The sequence below is a fragment of the Marmota flaviventris genome, chromosome 12, assembly GCF_047511675.1.
Source record: "Marmota flaviventris isolate mMarFla1 chromosome 12, mMarFla1.hap1, whole genome shotgun sequence".
NCBI classification, from domain to species: domain Eukaryota; kingdom Metazoa; phylum Chordata; class Mammalia; order Rodentia; family Sciuridae; genus Marmota; species Marmota flaviventris.
In genome coordinates this window covers 94167101-94187501 of record NC_092509.1, presented here as the reverse complement: position 1 = coordinate 94187501, position 20401 = coordinate 94167101, and the positions used below count along the sequence as shown (strand labels likewise).

The 20401-nt window shown below is 43.3% G+C and overlaps 1 pseudogene; it reads left to right on the top strand.

Annotated features, from left to right (window-relative positions):
* Positions 1-13417, top strand: part of LOC114092317 (glyceraldehyde-3-phosphate dehydrogenase-like) — a 32151-nt pseudogene extending 18734 nt beyond the window's left edge.
* The last annotated feature ends 6984 nt before the right edge of the window (positions 13418-20401 follow it).

Here is a 20401-nt window from a genome sequence, read left to right as displayed (position 1 = left end):
AATGTATGTACCAACACCCATTATTCCTGCCTCTATATCTAAGATACAGAGATGAATCTTCTGCTTTCCAAGAACTCAGAGTCAAGCAGAGGAAATAGGCCATAAGATTAAGCAAGTCCAACCATGTGGACCAGAGCCAAAGAACGGAGGGGTAGTGGAGGCCCACGAGGCAGCCCTGGGGAAAAGAGAGGCCTCGGAGGGAGTTGGCGTGGCAGCCCCGTGCCCCAGGACCCAGTGCCAGGCACACAGTGGACATTCGAGGCACATTTATATAAACAGGTTTGCATTTACTGAACCAAAGATATCAGGAGACTAAAGAGGTGTTTCAAGAGGAACAAGGGAAATCAGAGAAGTGGAAGTCTAAGGAACTCAGGAAATGGAGTCTTGTGGCCTAAATTTTGAGGGAGACGTGACCTGGAACACAGCTGGAGGGTTGGCCCGTCTCAGTGGATCCTGACCGTCCTGAAGGAGACCATGTGGAACCCAGAGGCAGATTGGCTGGATGCATGGCTGTGACACGTGACATAGCAAAAGAGGTGGCAGGAGATGCATGGGCTGACTGGGACCCTCCCGCCAATCTGGAGCAAGGGATGAGCATGAGGACCAGAGGGGGCAGAAATGCACTCCAGGCAGGGGACCAGGAAGGGGAGGGATCTCCAGGGCTGCCAGACACTCACCCCGCCGCCCCCCCCCCCACCCCGTCATGACTGGTGTTCTCTAAGAGTGCTCTTTGTATCTCTACTCAGCTATTCAAGTTTAAATTTATATCCCATTTTCTAAAGTTCAGAAGATTTACAGTAAAAGAAACAGGTATGAATTTATTAAAATAAAAAATTGATTTCTAAAGCATACCTAGACAGAAATCAATATTCTAAAACCAAAGCCTAGGCCAGTGTCACTCACTGGTACTGGGCACTCAGTTTGGTTCCAATCTTCCAAAGAACCAAAGGGGAAAAAAAATCCCAGCATGGAGCTACTTAAGTCTTCATGGTTTTTTGAGAGCAACATTTTGGCTGGTATTAAACTGAAAGGAATTTCAAACACTGGATCCTCCTACCCAAGGTGCCCCATCCACACTCCACTTCCACCATTTCATTGAGGGCTGTGCTCAGATGTCTGCTCTGAGTGTCCTCACCCGGGGCCATGTCTCCAACGGCCTTTGTGCTCAGGGGCTACAGCAAATGGTTCTGATTCCACACCTATATGGGCTGCTTTCTCCTGACAGAGTTATACATTGAACCTTTTGTTTTTTATCAAAATGAGGTCTGACTGATAGCATTGAAGTATCTTCTTGCATTTTCTGGAAAACTGTCCAATGCTCACTGAACAAATACTCACCACCAGCTGAGAAAGTCCTGTTTCACCAGCTCATCTGGCCTGGAAGCAAGCAGATGAAGTTCTGGTCCCCGTGAGCCTGTTCCTGAAGGGAAGACAACACATAACTACGAGGTCGGTTACTGACAGGGGCTGGAAGACACTGCGTGCTATGGTAAAGGCTTGTTCAGGAAGCGCCTTCGGGGCTCAGCTTCCGTCGCCCACCTTCACCTTGGGCTGCATCACCTGTTCCTTAGCAACAGAGCACAGAATAAACATGAGCGAACCAAATGCCTTTCACCAAGTTGACCACTCAGGATGGCAGGAAATCTTTCCACTGCGATTCGAGGCCGAGACTCTTGCCAAATTGTTCATAACAACAACAACAAAATAACCGGCCGCCTCAGCCAGGTCGTTTCCATGGCGAATCTGATTGGAACCTAAGCTACTGCTTGCTCATGTCCTCTGCTGCCCAAATCGCTGCCGTTCACACAACAGTCGTTCAGGTCTCGCCCTCCACGATCCTCAGCTCACTGAGTCAGTCCTGGGACCCAGGACTGTGGACTGAACTCTGACCTCCCCGAGCCCCTCAAAGTCATGCATTGAAGCCCTAACCCCCAATGGGATGGTTTTTGGATGTGGGGCCTTTGAGGAGCGTTATGGTTTGGATATGAAGTGCCCCCCAAAACCTCCTGTGCTAAGGCAGGAATGTTCAGAGGTAAAATGACTGGATTATGAGAACCTTAACCTGATCAGTTTATCCTCATTTGAATGGACTCACTGGGCAGTAACTCCATGTGTTGTAAGAGGCGGTGGAGCCTGTGGTTAGAAAGCTGGCCCTGGAACCACACTGCCTGGGTCCACATCCCGGCCCTAAGAATTCCTAGCTGGGTAACCTTGGGCAGATTACTTAACCTCTCTGATATGGGTCTCCTTGTCTGCACAATGATGACAAAAAAAAAAAAAAAAAATCATAAAAACCTCACAGGCCTCTGGGTGAGGGAAGAAATAAAATGGATAAAATCATGACTCAGTTTTGTACCCTTCAAGCAATGAGAAGAATATGACCTCAGAGGGCAGCTGAGGAGATGTCGATCTCATCCTTACTAGGACCCTACAGTCCCAGTGACACCAACCACTTACTGCCTCAAAGGCTGTCACCCTTTAAGAAGATGGAAATCATTTGGCCATGCCGGGAGGACCTCTGGGGTCTTTGACACTTACAGGAAATGTTGTCATCGTTTCCCAGTATTGCTGATTTTTTCCTTCTGTCCCCATGATAATGTTGAGGTCAGAGTTGGGAATAGGCAGATGATGACAAGACTGGGCTGTGAGTGGCTCTGCCCTGGTGCTTAATGACAAATTCCTTGAATAAGTCATTCCTGGCCTAAAACCTTCCCCTAAGAAGATTCCTTTGAAAACGGTACCTGAAGCAAGCTCAGCTCTTGGGTGACATCACCGCTGTTCTCAGTCTCCAGAGAATGACGTCTGTGTGTCTTAGTCACAGGAGGACTGCAGTTGTGAAGATCACCTGCATTTTCCCCTCTGTTCCTGTCCTCTGCCTTGACAGAGCGAGGCTCCAGGTAGAAGTAACAGAAAGTCGGCGTGACTCTGGAGTCGCTTTGGGAAGGCATTCCAGAAGGCCTCCTGGGCTCCTGGCTTATTTGTTTGTATCATCTTTGTTTATGTACAATGTCGTTGGTTAAACGGAAAAGGTGAGGGGGAAATTGGGGGACATGCCGGGGGTCCATGGATGCCCCAGAAAAACCAGGGCTGCCCCTTCTACCTATCCCTGAGTCCTTTCACACATTCCCATCCACCTGGCATTTAGCACTACTCTTTCTGCAAAGCCCAGCTCCAAATCACCAATGGTCTCCGCCCCAACTACCCAAGCCCACGGCACTACCCTGGCTCCTGCAACATCAGGAGTAGGACTCCTTTGGCCATTAGGGGCAACATTGGGCATGATAAACCATCTCTCTGGGTGCATAATTGGTCTCCCTAAAGGAGCATGAGCCTTGGGAAGGCAGAGCCCCTCTCATGATGTCTCTGCGCACTTGGTGCATGTAGGCTTTTGATGAATTACTTCCATGGCAGCCTTGACCCACGTTCTCCAGGGCTAAGTCCTGGAAGTCTGCAGATACTTACTTTGTGGCCAAGTCCTGGACTTTCTGAGGTTTACATCCAGGCCTCCTTCCAGCCTCGAGGATCCTGACGCTGTGCCACAGGCCTTGAGGAAGCAGCCCCTGTCCTTCATTTCCTGCTCACCTCATTCTCTCCCTCCACAGGTGAGCCCCTTACTCTAATTTGCCCTGTACTCACCAACTCTCTGTCTTCCACTAGCACAATGCATACCCCGGGTTGTACACAGTCTTGATAAATGAGATGCACTACTCTTTCAGAAGGGAATCAGTCACAATACAAGTTCATGTGCTTAGTCTGTAAAGAAAGTATTCCCCCCACACACAATAGTTGCTCAGAAATTGGTGTGTTCACTTTATGATCTCATTTCTTGGCCAGAATGGTGCCTTGTTTGGTTTGTGAAATATGTTTAGGATCATTAGCAACGGGCTCCTGGGTGTCACTCACTGATAACTTACATACTTGCACATAAGTCCTAGAGATGAAGACAAGGAAAATGTCATTTTTATTTCTCATGGGGCATAATTCCTTCTCTAAGCAGCTAGTACCTGAATATTTTTCAGGTTGTTTATATTTTAAGAGTCTCCAAACATCTCAGCAGAGCTGCTCTGGTTTGTCATTCACATTGTGGAAATGGATGGACACTTTCCAACAGCAGGGAGAGAATATTGGGGCCACAGTGGTGTCTCAGAGGAGCCAATATCAGACATGAGCTCTGGTGTGACACTAACTTCTTTTCCCTTTTAAATCATTTTCTCTGTCTTGAAAAAAAATAAGAAGAGACACCTGCTTCTCCCTCCTGTGAGCTGTCAGTTTTCAGGAATAGAAAGAACTTGAGAAAGCAGCCTAGGTAAGGTGAGAAAACCTGTCCATTGATCACTTTTCTTTCCTCCTCAGTCACTTCCTCTCTGGTCACAGAGAGTGAATGGAGAAAATACACCCCATATAATTTTTCTCCCTCAGTTCCTTCATGCCTCTCATGGCCACAGCTGCCTTACTACCTCCACACTATGGGATTGATAACACAACCTGTAATACCTTATCTTTGCTTCCAACCTCAGTTATTTAGCAATGATATGTGTTGGGTGAAATGACAGCTTTTTCCTCCATCCGATACTTTAACTGAATAACCTCCGTGTGCCTGATAATGGGTTAGAAGATATTCTGTAATATGGGAATAAAATTTGCACTGCTAATTGTGCTGCTAATACCTTCTGAGAAACCCCACCATCAATATCAAGTAGCTATATAATGATGAAATCAAATTTGTTTGCGTTCAGGGGTCATTCAAACCATGGTTCAGGGCTGTCCTCTATCACCTGGTTTTCCTGCCTTCCACTGGTACGCTTCACGTGATGCCGATGCGGCTGCAGCAATTCCAAGCTTCACATCCAAGAAACACACACATCCAGGAGAGATCATTTTCTTTCCAAGCATTTCAATAATAGTCACATAACCATCCCTGAGTCAGTGACTGTGACTAGACAGCAGGCTGTGCTAATTGGCTTAAGCCAATGAGAGTCCCTCCTGGAGGTACGGGCAAGTTCAGTTTCTACTGAGATATATTACATGAGGCATCAGGCAATGGTGAACACCTGAATATAATTTGGGATACTCTTTGTAAGGGATAGGAGAGAAAGGAAAAAAAAAATTAAAGGTAAACAAGTAACAAGTCAACTGTCATTCGCACCCACCCCTTTCCATTCGCATCCTGTCACTAAAGACCAGTACTTAACACATCCTTTGACAGGTCCTGGGATTCTGTTTATGTTCCCATACTCTGTCCTACAGATTAGACCTTCTATCCACTAGTGGCAGGATCGTTCTCATGCTCCTTAGTTTTTCAGCAAGCTTTCTTCAGCCGCCTGTTGATTCCTCAGTCCCCATGTTAATCTCCATACACACCCTGCCATGCCTGCTCATCCTTCCGCATGAAAGGTACATAAGAAGTTTTGTGCCAGAACACAGACCAATGGCACCAATACCAGGTGCTCCGTGTTTTAGAGCTGAATGTAAACTGATATTTGTGTAGACTTCAGAGATGCCTACGGTATGTTTCTTCTACTCTGTCACCTTCTCCTGTACCTACAATTTGACCAGCACTGGCTCAAAATCATCTTTCAACAAGTGAGAGAATCAGCAAGAACCAAGATGTTTGAATCTTGAATTTAGGAACTTGAACCTGAACCATGAGCCTCACAGTGAAACCCAGTCACACGAGACTCTAATGCAACTTGAGGCGGTATTCCAGCCATCCTCAGGAGTTGAGGTGATTAGATTTCCAAGATTAGGTGTTTCCCTCTTAGGAGCTTAGACGGCTCCAGGATTTGGTAATCAGACATCAAAAACTCTTGTGGTACAAATTTTGAACATTTTTCAAAACCTATCTTTATTATTATTGTTACCTAGGATGTGCTCCGTTCACATAGTCTAATTTTTGGTCACTTCATAGAATGAATATTTTCCAAGAACTCAAAGCATTTTTCTGGAAAATCTATTTTAGAGGCATAGTTAGAAAGAGTAGGAGTCAAGAAATCCGTCAGAAAGAACAAAAAGAAGATGATTACTTTTTGTGAGAAACAAAAGCTTTAAAAACTTCCACCTAGGGCTGCGATTGTGGCTCAGTGGTAGAACTCTTGCCTACCATGTGTGAGGCACTGGGTTCAATTCTCAGTACCATAAATAAATAAATAAATAAATGTCCATCAACATCTAATAAAAATATTTTTTTAAAAAATTTCCACCATATTGTATCCCATGTGATTCAAATGTATGATGTGTCAAGGTCATTGTACTGTCATGTGTAACTAATTAAAACAAATTAAAAAAAGAAAAAAGAAAAAAAATTTCCACCTATTCAAAGCCTTAACCAAGAGATACTTTCCCAGCCCCTAAAAGTTGCTGAGATCCCTGTTAGTTGTCTGCTAATTGATGCAATGATTTGGAATCCTTATAAAAGAAAATCTTTATAAACCCATTAAGACATGATGTTGTCAAACACTGGATAGATGGAGAGATGGATGGGTGGCTGGCTGGCTATGTGGATGGATGGGTGGGTGGCTAGCTATATGGATGGATACCTGGATGGAAATGCAATAAAGCAAATAAACTAAAATACTGACAGTGATTCCAGGTGATATATTATGGGTGTTCACTGTATAATTATTTCAATTTTTGTGTATATTTGAAAATTTTCAAAATGAAATGTTGGAGGGAAAAAATCTTGACTAACAAAAGGATAAACCAGATGAAGGAGAGGTAGTACCCAGACACACTCTTGCCATAAGCCTACAGACAAGAGAGGAGAATCTACTTGAGCACAGTCATCATGGGCTGGGGTTCGGCAGCTCTCACTGGGCAAAACAAGAGATAGACATCAAGTAGATTCTGAGAGACAGGCAATAGACACAGCGGGTGGAGCGTGAATTCCTTCCACCACCAGTTGCCGCTTCAACCAAAATCCTACTCTCTGAACCCTCTGGCAGAAGGGAAGAGAAAGCCTTGGACTCGGTGCCAATCATTTTCCTTACATCCTGTTCTTTTCTTTATACAGCAAACTTGAAAACAGGTTTTATATTGTGCATGTCTTCAAAGCATCACTTAACCTGCTTTTGGGAAAAAAAAAAAAACTCACTGATTTTTCCAGGAATCCTTACCCTCAATCAGTGATTGCAGACTCCTTTCTGGACTTCTGTGACTTTGACTGTACGGTGCTTATAAACAAACAAACAAACAAAAACCCTGATAGCAGCATTGTAGTAGTTCCCATCTTAAAAATTAAGAAACTTGAACTGAGAGGGATTAAGTGTTTTGACTCACGTCACCTTCTGATGTTTGTACTTGAGTCTCTCTGCCTTCAAAACTCAGCTACTTCTGTACTTGAGTTTATTTCCGTAATCTCTACAGGTTGAGTTCAAATCCTGCTTCAGTCACTTACTAGTTAGGGTAAGCTATGTGCCAATTTCAAATTTTCAGTTTTCTGATCTATAAAAGGGAGTGGTGATAGCCACGCGTCTCTGTCGTAGAGTGAAATGAGCTGATTTATGTAAGGTGTGTGGACACAGTGGTTGGCATTTAATAGCATGCTTCATAAATGTGACTTGCAATGACGGTATCAGTCAGAGCTGCAGCAAGACAAAAAGGGGTGTTCAAGGAGAGCTTAACGAAGACACCATTTGGAAAAGTGAGGGCAGGTTGAAGGAAAACCAACCAGAGCTGGGTGACGGAGGCAGGGCAAGCTGCAGAGGACAACAGAAGGATAAGAGCTGGAATCACCAGCTCAGCTTCTGATACAGTAGCTGTGGCAGACAGAGCCATGTGTCAACCAGCGAGGAAGAGCCAGACAGATAGCTGTTCTTCCCTCCAGACTCAAGTACAAACATCAGACTCAAGTACAAACATCCTCAAGTTGTCCAACCTACAAGAAGCCAGAAGACAGGAAGTGGAGTTGATAAAGTCTAGTTGACACAAAGGTCAGCTTCTACGTATGCAGAGTGTAGAAAGGTCTATAATCACCAGGAGACAATTCACCTTAGCATCTTTTGTTTGGATGGAAAACATGCATCTCCCAAAGTGAGGACCCTTAAAGTCCTACCAGCTACCATTTCTTTGTAGGTGATGTGAATTCAATCACACCCCCATCTAAACCTAAAAGCTTAGACATCACTGGTGCCTTTTATATAAGGTGGCAGAGAAACAAGGTGGAAATAGGAATGATGGACAGAGAACATAGCTGCTTGGCCTGTCTCTGAGCTGAGCAAGAGGAGTAAGTTGTCAAGCATGGAGTTGGTATCCACCATCAGTGCCCTGTTCTCCAGCCCCTCTGCCGGATTGGGTTCCTTATTAGTAAGAAAGTTTTAAGATAATCTGGGGGTTCAAAATCCTTAGTCTTGCCTGTGTCTGCCCAAACATTTCCCCTCCATGTCTCAAGGTTCTACTTTTTTCTCTCCTTCATAACAAAACAGACATTGATGTTGCAGTTCGCAGACACTGGAATGAGCCTAACTCCTATGTAACATGCTCAAGATGGTAAGCAACTGCTTTAGAGCTTTTACACAGGTTTTCTACTTGTGCCCTGGCTAAACCTTCAAAACTTTTAATCTATCTGTGGACATCATTTAGGACTGATAGAAAATGCCAGCTCACACCACAATCTTGATAATGACCATTGTCACCATAGCAACTAAGGACCAGAGCTAATTATCTTTCAATGCCTTGCCCTCCACCTGCTCTGCATCCCAATCCCTGTTCCTAGTAATAATTGGAATAACATACCATGGGTTATCTGCATCCCATTTTCCTACAACAAGAAGGTTCTATGTTCTCATCAGATACGTTAGCAACCCGTATCAGTTTCCTGTTGCTGCTGCAACAAATTACCTCAAACTTACTGGCTTAAAACAACTCCTATTTATTAGCCTACAGCTGTGTAAGTCAAAAGTCTGATACAGGCCTCACTGGGCAAAAATTCAGGTTTTATTCTTTTTGGAGACCCAAGGGGGACAACCTGATTGCCTGACATTTCTTTCTCTGGATGCTATTGGCATTCTCTGGCTCATGGTGCCTTCTGTCTTCAAATTTAGCAATAGCTGTTCAGTCTTTCTCATATCACATAATTCTGATGCTAACTCTTCTGCCTCCCTCTTCCACTTTCAAGAACCCTTTTGATTACATGGGGCCTACCTGCATATCCAGGATAATCTCTTTGTCTCTAGATCAGCAGACTGGCAACCTTAATTCTATCTACAAACATAATTCCCCTTTGCCAGGTGACATAACATATTCACAGATTCCAGGGCTTGGAACCTGAACATCTTTGGAGGGTTAGTATTCAGCCTATCACACAGTACAATCCCATAGAGCACTTTAGAGGCCATCTCCAGGGGCGGGATGATTTTTTCTGTCTGAATCCTGTCAGAAAACAAATGGCACACTCAAGAGGGATGATTGAAGAACAGGTAATGAAGAGACAATTACAAAGCTGTGGATAGGATAAGGAAAATCAACAAGGGATTGATTGGGGGTAGGTTGGGGGGAAGTACCCTAAAAACAGTAACAGTGGCAAGGGACAACGATTGGGGGAAGCAGTTCCAAGAACCAGTTGAGGGGTGTGGCCTTAGAGAAAGGAACCCAGCCAGAACAGAACCACGACCCAGTAGGGACATACCCAGGGGAGGAAATGCCCTCAATACTCTCTCCTTCTACCCTTTGACCTCCTCCCAGAGCTGCCCATTGTCCAAACCTGCCCAAGCTAGAAGGTGAGGGAACCTAGTTGTTATAGTCAACTGTGATGAAAAGGCCTGACAAGAACCATCAGAAGAGAAAATGTGCATTTGGGGGTCTCCTAGTTTCAGAGATCTCAGTCCATAGACGGCCAACTCTATTCTTTGGAGCCAAAGCTTGCTAGACAGAATAAGACAGAATAAGCTTGCTAGAAAGAGCTCACTTCTATAACAAAACTACTTTCTCAATAAGCAATTAACCCAGTAATCCATGAATGGATGAATGCATTCGAGAGCCGCACAGAGCCTTCATGACCCAACCACCTCCCTAAAGTCCCACCTCCAAATATCATTAATCTGGGAATTAAGTTTCCAACACGGGAATTCTGGGGACACACTTAGTGAACATACGTTTTAATCTGTTGGACCAGTTCACGGATGGGCTGTCCTGCCTAAGAGAGCCCCACCTGCTTTGGGACACCTCACTCTTTCACTGAGCGCAGAGGACACACAGGGGTCTGTGAAATAAGGCTCCTGGCATGCCTGTCTCCTGGTGTTCTGAATAATTCCAGCCACCTTGGGCAGGGTCTCTAAACACTGTATTATCCAGGGGTATTTTGGATAAATATTCTGCATTAGCACCTTTGCTTAACAGGGCAGAAGTCCTAGTTCCATTTTGCCCATCCCAGAAGTCCTAGCCCTAGTTCGGTGTCTAGAAATCCAGGGTCCCAATTAGCCTAGCAAAGAATGTGCTCTAGGGAGCCAATTCAATCCCGAGTGAGGAAAACCTTGCCCAGGGTAATTTCAAATGTTTATAACCGATGCCACTTGGGGGGCTCTGAAAAATCAACCGTTTGGTAAGAAACAAACCAAAATGTTCCTGCGGGTAATGCATTTCTGGTCCATAGAGGTATTTCTCCCCCTCTTGAAAAGAGCAAAAATGTACAGAATGGAAATCAGTTCTAATTTATTTCTTGAGGTCTCCTTCTCCCCTTGCTGAGCAAAGCAGGCATCGCTGGCCTCCGTCCCATCTCCCGCCAGCGCTGGGTAGATTTCCCAGAGGACAAGGAGCAGCTGCTTCCCACCTCAGGGTCCTCTGGCAACTGCCTCTGAGAAGGGCTCTGTCGTCAGCTGCGGGATCAGCTGTTTGTTTCCTTTCCCCAGCAAAGGAAGACACTGGGAAATAGAAAAACCTAAATGTCCTTTGTCTAAGGACAGGGTGGGAAGACATGACTCTTTTGTTTCTTCTAAAGTTTGTTTGGTTTCTCATCCAGGGCTGGACATCGAATAGGTGCTCTGCCAAAACTAGCTAGTTTTCAGGGGGGCGGGGAGGGGTACCAGGGATCGAGCTCAGGGGCACTCGCCACTGAGCCACATCCCCAGCCCTATTTTGTATTTTATTAGAGACAGGGTCTCACTGAGCTGTTTAGCACCTCACTAAATTGCTGAGGCTGGCTTTGAACTCTGATCCTCCTGCCTGCGCCTCCCGAGCTGCTGGGATTACAGGCGTGCGCCTTCTCGCCCCGCCCAAAACTAGTTTTTAAAAAGTCTTGGCACTGACTTTATAGAAGGAGAAGGAGAAGGAGGAAAGAAAGAAAACTGTACAGATTACTCCTGGGGCACACAGATCCTAATTGTCCTTACCTTATGGAAATCAGGCCTAAGTCACTGTCGACCTGCCTAGTATCTCAGAAGTGAGCTCCGTTCTGTGAAGGATGACCATTCAGCCTACCATTAAAGCTCCTTAATGCTGTTCAGAATAAAAGCCTGACAGAGAAGCAGCCAGAATTAGGAAGGTTAATTTCCTGGATGAAAAAAGAAAGGACCCTGCCAGGCAGAGTATCCTCCCTGGAGTCCATTCCTAAGAGAGGGATGAGACATCCATTTAGCCCTTAATCAAAGAGCAGGAAATGCCCAGGAAAGGGAGACGGTGTGTTTAAGACATGCCAAGTGTCAGAACATTCAAATGTGTAGCAAATTGCTGTATATTATTTATGCAGGCTCATCATCCAGTAATAGTAGAGAAAATTAAACAGCAGCATCTCCATTTGTGAAGGTGGAGGGAAGAGTAGTCTACGCGAGTAGGTGTGTGTATGTGCATATGACTCACCCCCGATAATGAGGATCTTGAAATATTTGAAGATGGCATCCTTCTCCTTCCTTACCTTTCTACCTCTTGCTCAAAATTCTCGGGAATATGTAAAACGTAGAAACAAGCTCTTTACTACCTTTGCCACATAGACAATGAAGCCAGCCTGATTCTAAAGGAAGAATGGGTGTTGTCTGCCTGCTTTTCTCTTGTGTCTTTCCCCTTTATTGTACAGAGAGTAATTTCTTGTCCTTATGAAGCTTGATTGTCTCCAGTTAGACTGTCAAAAACATTCCTACCCACTCAGTCTTTCAGGTGAACCCCATTTCCTTGGTACATTACTGACCTACACTTTAATCACAGGGATGCAGCTAATCATTAAATACAGTCCTCACCTGCAAATTCTATAAATTAAAGAAACCAGAAATTTGAGGAGATACAATTCATATTTATTTCAGTATCACATGAAAGAATCCTAATTCTGGGTACTTAAGCTACTTGAAGAGTAATTTTGGCTTATTTACTAAATTCGAATGATTTGGACAAAACAAGAACTAAGAGATAAAAATTTATCATCAGAAATCTCTGTCTCAGCTCTGTTCCTCCCTGTTTTACAGACAATGGCATCATCTTATGCAGTACCAGCCACATGCCTGGGACAAGACGATGAAGGCTGAAGAACAGATTTGGCTAATTCAGAACCTGGTCACCAGGGCTGCTTTCAGCTCCAGGAAATGACCCCTTCATTAGCCTCAACTTCCTGGTCTACGTGTTCCAGTATGATTCTACCCTTGGCAAGTTCAGCGGCTCAGTGAAGTCTGAGAACAAGTAGCTTGTCATCAATGGAAAGCCCATCTCCATATTCCAAGGAACGAGATCCTGCTGACATCAAGTGGAGTGAGACTGGTCCTGAATATGTTGTGAGTCCACCGAAGTCTCCACCACTGTGCAGAAGGTCAGAGCTCACTCAAAGGGTGGAGCCAAAAAGGTCTCCGCTCTGCCCCTTCTGCTGTTGTCCCATGTTTTTAATTGGCGTTCACACCTGTATGACAATCCCCTCAAGATCATCACCAGTGCCTCTTGCACCATCAACTGCTTAGCCCCCTGGCCAAGGTTTTCCATGACAACTTTGGCATGTGGAGGGACTTGAGACCACTGTCCCTGCCATGGACTCCAGAAGACCATGAATGGCCCCTGCGGGGAATTGTGGTGTGATGACCACAGGCCTTCCCAGAACATGACCCCCAGGCCTGCTGGCATTGCCAAGGCTGCAGACCAAGTCATCCCTGAGCTGAATGGGAAGCTCACTGGCATGGCCTTCTGTGTGTCCTGCCCTGATGTGTTAGTTATGGATCTGACTTGTCTTCTGGAGAAAGCCGCCAAACATGATAACATGAGGCAGGAATTAGAGGTCCCCCTGAAGGACATCCTGGATTATCCCAAGGACCAAGTTGTCTCCTGAAACTTTAACAAAGTTGCCCATTCTTCCACCTTTGATGCAGAGTCAGCATTGCCCTCAATGACCATTTTGTCAAACTCATTTCTTGGCATCACAATAAATTTAAAAAGCAAAAAGATGTTGGACTTTACTGTCCACATGGCCTCCAAGAAGTCAGAGTCCGCTGGACCACCAGCCCCATCCAAAACATGAGAGGAAAAAAGAGGCCCTCAGCTGCCAGGGAGTCCCTCCCCTAACCTGGTCCTCCAGAACACTCAGTATCTCCCCTCTTCACAGTTTTTATCCCAGACATCCTGAAGAAGGGGTGGGGCTTAGGAAATCCTACTTCATCACGTACCGTCAATAAAGCACTGAGCCCAAGAGAAAGGAAATTCCTATTTCTTTCCATTTCTTCTACATCTGCTTGATTTTGTTTTATATGCAGTTTGTACTAATCAGGGTTTGTGGTCACAAAAATCAGAAGTCAATTCTGGTTAAACTAAACAGAAAGGACATTCACTGGAAGTATTTTGAGTAATACACAGAACGGAAGTGAAAGGTAGAAAAGCAGCCTTGGAGAGAAGTCAGCAAGTAGAAGAGACAGGGAAGCAGAGATCTCCAGCAGGAGCAAGCACAGGAAAGACTCCATCATCACCAGATGCTGAACTGCACATGGTACACAGCCTAACCCTAGCTGCTGTCAGAGTGGGTACCTTCCAACCATCACTCTCTCTGTATCTGTAGTTAAAACATATCCTAGTTCTATACTCAGGAACTAAGAAAGCAACCGTAATACGTGTCTCAAGTTAAGCTGGGTCTGGTGGCAGGCTCATTCTATACTCGTCTACCATGACTAGTATGGCAGTGGCATTCTGGGTCCTCAGGAATGAATGTTCAGAGCCAGGATCCAATGATCCTTCCTCCCCAAGAAGTATCCTGCAATTGCCCTGCAGGACACTGGGGAATTCTTGGAGATAGACTCACAGTATGTACTTCAGTAAAGGCGCCCAGAGCCCCCTTCATTCAGAGTGTTCTGGGAAGTGATTCAGATCTGGGAAATGGGGAGAATCATCCTTGTTCAAGTAAGACCTCTTGGCAACCAAACTGAAGATTTTAGTGAAACAAATCAAATTGAGACTTGGTGGTTGTTCATGTATTTCAGTTTAGGGATTTTGTGATCAGTTAACAAAGGTGATTCAAGGTCTTCAGATTACCCCCATGGGACATGCTGCCATATGATGGAGTCCACATCTGCTTTGTCTCTCCTTAAAGGCTGTAATTTGACTTCCAACTTTCCAGGATCCTGATGTCATGGGACCCTTAACAATTCAACATTGCTCGCCATGGTTGGGTATCCCTAGGTTGCAGAGAGAAGCCACGAGAGTACTTTCTCAGATGTTGGAAGAACAGCCCTCAACCATGTGTTTTTCAAGGATTTAATGAGACCTAGACATCCTTGGAAATATAATTAGAGGGTATGTGTACAGGCTCACCATCTAAATCTGCTTTAGCATTCTTTTAATTTTTTTAAACTTTATTTTATTTATTTATTTTTATGTGGTGCTGAGGATTGAACCCAGTACCTTACACATGCTCGCAAGTGCTCTACCACTGAGCCAAAACCTCAGCCCTGCTTTAACATTCTTAATACCCCAAATATTTTTGTTTGGTCTTATTCTTTCAGAGGAAGCTCTGGTGAATAACTTTTGTTATCTCAGGCCATCGTATCCAACAACCTGTCCTCGTCTGCATTGTTCTTGTGTGAAGATGTGTCACAACCATGCAGGTGTTTTAAGTTTCAGTACAGGGGGAAAGGATATCAACTTTTTATGTTTTATTTTTTTAGTTGTCAACGGATCTTTTACTTTATTTATTTATATGTGGTGCTGAGGATTGAACTCAGGGCCTCACACATGCCAGGCAAGTTCTCTACCACTGAGCCACAACTCCAGCCCCTTAACGTCCTTTTAAGTTAAAATTAAACCAGAAGTTTCACACCTTACTTTTCCTCATATCCCATTGGCCTAAATGTATTCACATAGTTATTCACACAGATCTGCCAAGGTCAGGGCTATTGTTTGGACCTTGAAGATTTCCCAAAGGCCCATGTGTTAAAGACTTAGTCTCAACTTGGTACTTTTGGGAGGTAGAAATTTCAAGAGGGGGGCCTTTTAGGAGCTCTTCAGACCACTGCAGGGGTCCCCTAGAAGGGGAGTGTGGGACATCAGCCTCTTCCTCTTTCTTTCTTTTGCTTCAGGGCCATGAAGTAAGTGGTTTTGCTCAACCATGTGCCCCTGTCATGATGAGCCACCTCACCATAGTCCCCAAAGCAACAGGGTCAACCAATTATGGACTGAAACCTCCAGAACTGTGAACCACAATAGTCCTTTTCTCTTTATAAGTTGATGGTCTCAGGTATCACTTATAGTAATGGAAATCTGACTAATACCACCAGGAAACATGGTCTATATCTGTGTGGTTAGCTGCTTAAGGAGAAGAGAGAAAAAGATTTGTGGGAACAACTATCAGTCTTTGAACAATTTTAAGAAGAAAGATATTGATTAGATTAACTTTTGTTATCTCACAAGGTTTAAGAACTAGGAATAGAAAGCAGACAACATCCAAAGGTTCCCAGACAGTTGTGAGTAAACACAACCAAATTCAAGCCCCAGGAATGGTCTAGTTAAGAGGCTCTGTGGGTGCTACCACTGAATATTGTTGCAAATATGTCTGACAGTGCCATAACTAAAAAGTCATTCAATTTTCTACTGTACCAAGATTTTGGAAATAATCTCTCCTCTTCATCTTTACATCACAACCTTTATACCTGAACTCTTGAACGAGAGTCACATTGATAAGACTCAATCTGATCGACTGAGTTAAAGCTCCCAGGAGGGTAAGAAGAATGAATGTGTGGCCCTTTTGTTAGTACAGTGGGTGGCAGGACTCTGTGTCCCTGCCAGGAGTCACACAATAGACATACCAAACTGGAAGAAGGTTTGTCTATTGGGTAGCCCAAGAAAGACAAACACCCCTGTTATACAGGGTGTCCTTTGGGTAAGCAAGGTGTTTGTCAAGAAATACAGCTTAGGGGCAGGGGCTGTAGCTCATGGAGAGCACTTGCCTAGCATGCGTGAGGCACTGGGTTCAATCCTCAGCACCACATAAAAATAAATAAATAAAATAAAGCCATTCTGTCCGTCTACAACTACAAAAATACAGAAAGAAAGAAAGAAATCCAGCTTATACCTTCCTAGTTAGCAACTCTAATAGTAAAGAATGACTCGTTAATGCATCTGTTTGTTAAGCTCAGGAGAAATTCTGATGACTCTTGTTCAGCTGCTCCTCCCCACACCTATCACTGAGGTCCTAAGAGTGGCGTGCTTGACTGGCTCACCCAGGGCACAGTGCCCACGTATGTATTGGGGACGGAGGGGACTAGGAAAGACATTGCAGCTGAAAATCATTCATAATCCATAAAGTGGGGAAAGGGTGGTCACCCCAAGGTATACTATAAGATAAAAGTAGAAGTCCATTTTAAGAATCCCCATAACTATCTAGACTTCATTTTGACCAACATTTTTTAAAACTTTGTTATTATGTCTTCCTTTCTCAATTACCCGAATGTCTTTATAAACCCTCAGATGTCATTACTAATAGACCTCAGATTTTATCAGTCATCTCATTAAAACCATATATAAACCTTCAACTACAAAGGACTAACTGCTGTGGGATTAACCTTCCAGCCACAAACGAACAAACAAACAAGTCTCTACAAAATTCATGAGACAACTTTTTATAAGCATTGGACAGCAGACAGCACAGGACTGTGATTCTTGAAAGAAGAAGTCACAAGATGAACTCCATAACTCCATGACTGCCTACGGACAGCTTCGGAGTTCGGAGATGCTGAACTGGCTGGGATCTTTAAAGCAAAACAAGACACCAAAAAGCAAGGGGCTTCCCAGAAAAGGGACTCAAAAGTCTCAGTGGACGTTTTTCATGTGTCTTTGGCTAAAGATAAAACTGGTTCTCAGGATGAGAGACCAAACTAGAATCACTGTGAGTGGGTACTGTGGGAGTGAGTGGGGAAAGCAATATCGGAGATTAAGTATCACTAGAAGGTACTAGAGTTCTGACCCATCCAGAGTGTTGGGACCTCCGAGTACCCTGAGTCCAACAGAGACACCAATAAGGTCATGCTCTAGGGATAAGGATCATACTACAACAAGGCCTAAAATAGGCCCACCCTAGCAAAACTTAAAAAAAAAAAAAAGACTCAGATGTGTAGGGATTTCAAATTTGGAAGCTGACTATACCCAGGTTAGAGGGTCTTGGAAAACACTTTGCACTTTCCATGTGTCTGAAATAACAGTGCAAAATAAGTCTATACAGGATCAATGTGCTCAACAGAAATTGAACCTCCTCCTGGAACAAAAATCAATACTCTTCAGAGGATGATAATAGAATCCAAAGGATTATGACATGTCATCTGCAATGTCTATAGTTTAAACAATAATAAAATGTAAAACCTAGTACAAAAAAAACATAAGCCATAGTCAAGGAAAAAAGTAGTCAACAAAAATTGATTATCAGATGGCCCAAAAATTTGGTTCACAGATAGACTTGAAGCAGCAATCATGCAGAATTTCAAAGATTTAAAATAAGATAGGGTCTCACTGAGGGATCAGACAGGGAATATTAACAGAGGAATAAAAACAAGAAGAAAGATCCAGATAAAAGTTCTAGAACTAAAAAGTAAAGTAACTGAAAATTTCACTGGGAAGGATTTACAGCAGAGTGGAGATGACAGAACAAATTACTGGTGAACTTGAACACAGACTCATAGAAATCATCAAAAATTAGAAAGGTATATAATTAAAATCTCAAAAGGGAAAGAAAGTGAGAAAGGTTTAGAGAAAACAGTTGTAAAAATAATGAACCAAATTCTTGCAGATTCGATGATGGACAAACATTTGCCGATTCAAGAAGCATAATAAATTCTAAGCAGGATAAACATCAAGGAAACCTCGCGCAGACACGTCATTACTGCTGAGAGCCATGTGTGAGAGGTCAAGTCTAACGCAGGGCCTTAGGAAACTGTTCACTGCTTCCCTGGACCTCAGGGTGGTGGGGAGAGATTGACTGGACACAGGCATGAGAATTTTGGAATGATAGGAATGTTCTATGTATTGGTTGTGAGGGTGATGAAACGGCCGTATGCATTTATCAGAACTCATCACACTGCGCACTTCATACATTTTATGATGTCTGTTTAGTATGCCTGTTATTTCTAAATCAAGATTACTTCCAAAACTAGAGGTGATATTTAAGATATGACTTTAAACATCTTACCTTGTCTTCGTGTCTTTAGTCTCAACATTTTCATTCATATAAATCTGGCTTATGTTCTTTCTGTAAAAGGGCGAAGTTGACTACATATTGAAAATTGCAGACATTCAAATAACTTATGTTACTTGTCTTTTTCTCTTATTTTATGTGACCTCAGTCTAGTCCAGTTCACTCACATAAAACACACCCACATACCATTTTCTACTGAAACAGAATGATTAATTTCTTGATAGAATGTCTCAGTTTCTGCCCTTGTGCATTAGATATTGTATATTGCTGTATCACATACATCATTCATTAAAACACAGATTGTTTACAATTGCAAATATAATTCCACTTTTGAAATGTTTGCAGATTATAAATGAGTATGACAGTGCTCTAAAAACAGTGTTATATTTTTAATTTACCATTTTGTTTCTTGCCTGCTATTTTAAAAATTAAAACTTTGGGGTTGGGGATGTAGCTCAGTGGAGCTGGCCAACCCTATAAGTGGTCCTGGGTTTAATCCCCAGCACTGAAAAAAAAATTAAACTTTGACATTCTAGATGTGACATAAAATTTCATCTTAACTTTAAAACATGTGTTAAGGGAGCTGGGACTGTGGCTTTTTCTCGTATCATAAAATAAGAGGAAAAGGCAAGTAACATAAGTTATTTGAATGTCTACGATTTTCAATACGTAGGCAAGAGCACTTGCCTAGCATGTGTGAGGCACTGGGTTAAATTCTTAGCACCACATACAAATAACTAAATTAAAAAATTCATCAACAACTAATAAAATATTTTTTAAAAAAGGGGTTGAGAATTTTATCCAAGATATACAAACTTAAGGTAATTCATATGGAAGTAAAATGATTTACATTAATAGCTAAGATAATTTGGAACTTTTTCCCTTCCAAAGAGTGCGTCAGCAGTGGATGAAAGCAGACCCTACTTGAGGTTTTGTGTTGTAAATTTAACAATGGCAAAATGCTGAGAAAAGAAAAGACAGATCTAGTCTCAATGCATGATCAGTGGCAATAACTGAATCTATAAGGTTATTTTGGTCAGTTGTACCTATAGGACCCAAACAACCTGACGTAAGCAAAGAAAAATAATACATTTGTTAAAGTTTCTGCTGAAGTAAAGAATGTCTATACTAAGTAATACAGAGCCGGGTAAGGACGATAATAAGCACAAACTATAAGGTTTGACAGTGGATGGAGGGTCCTACAACTTTAGAAGTAGGGCTCATAGAAATTATCGAAAATTAAAAATGCATGTGACCAAAATTCCAAAAGGAAAAGAAAGTGAAAAAGGTACAGAGCAAATAGTTGCAAAAATAATGATTTCATTGCCTGCTGTCTATGTGATATCTACAAATCTTGGTTTTTATACTCCAAAACTGGCTGTAATGCTCCCTGTCTCCTGGAATGATTGTGAGAAGTAACCGAGATGACCCATGCAAATTGCCTAAGACAGTGACGGGCACACAGACACCCAGTGAATACGTGCCCATCCATGAACATCAGACTAAAAGACGGGAACAGTGTTCTGATGGATTGAAGCTGGGCACAGGGAGCAGCGATGGTTTTTCTTTCTGGCTTCTACAAACATAAGAGTGCAAGCTAGCGGAAGGCGGGTTTGCTATTGGGCCAGTTGTGTCTGGAGGCTCTACTCTGGATTTCCCTGGATCCAGCCATTATGCTGTAGGAAGACACTGGGGCAAGGTGAGCAGGGGAATCTGTCCTTGCACTGTGATGCAACATTAGCAAAGGCAGCTGTCTCCCAACCTAGTTGTCTGTTGCTCCAAAAGTGAGATTCGAAGCAATACATTTTTTGTTCTGTGTCCTGAAAAACCTGAAGA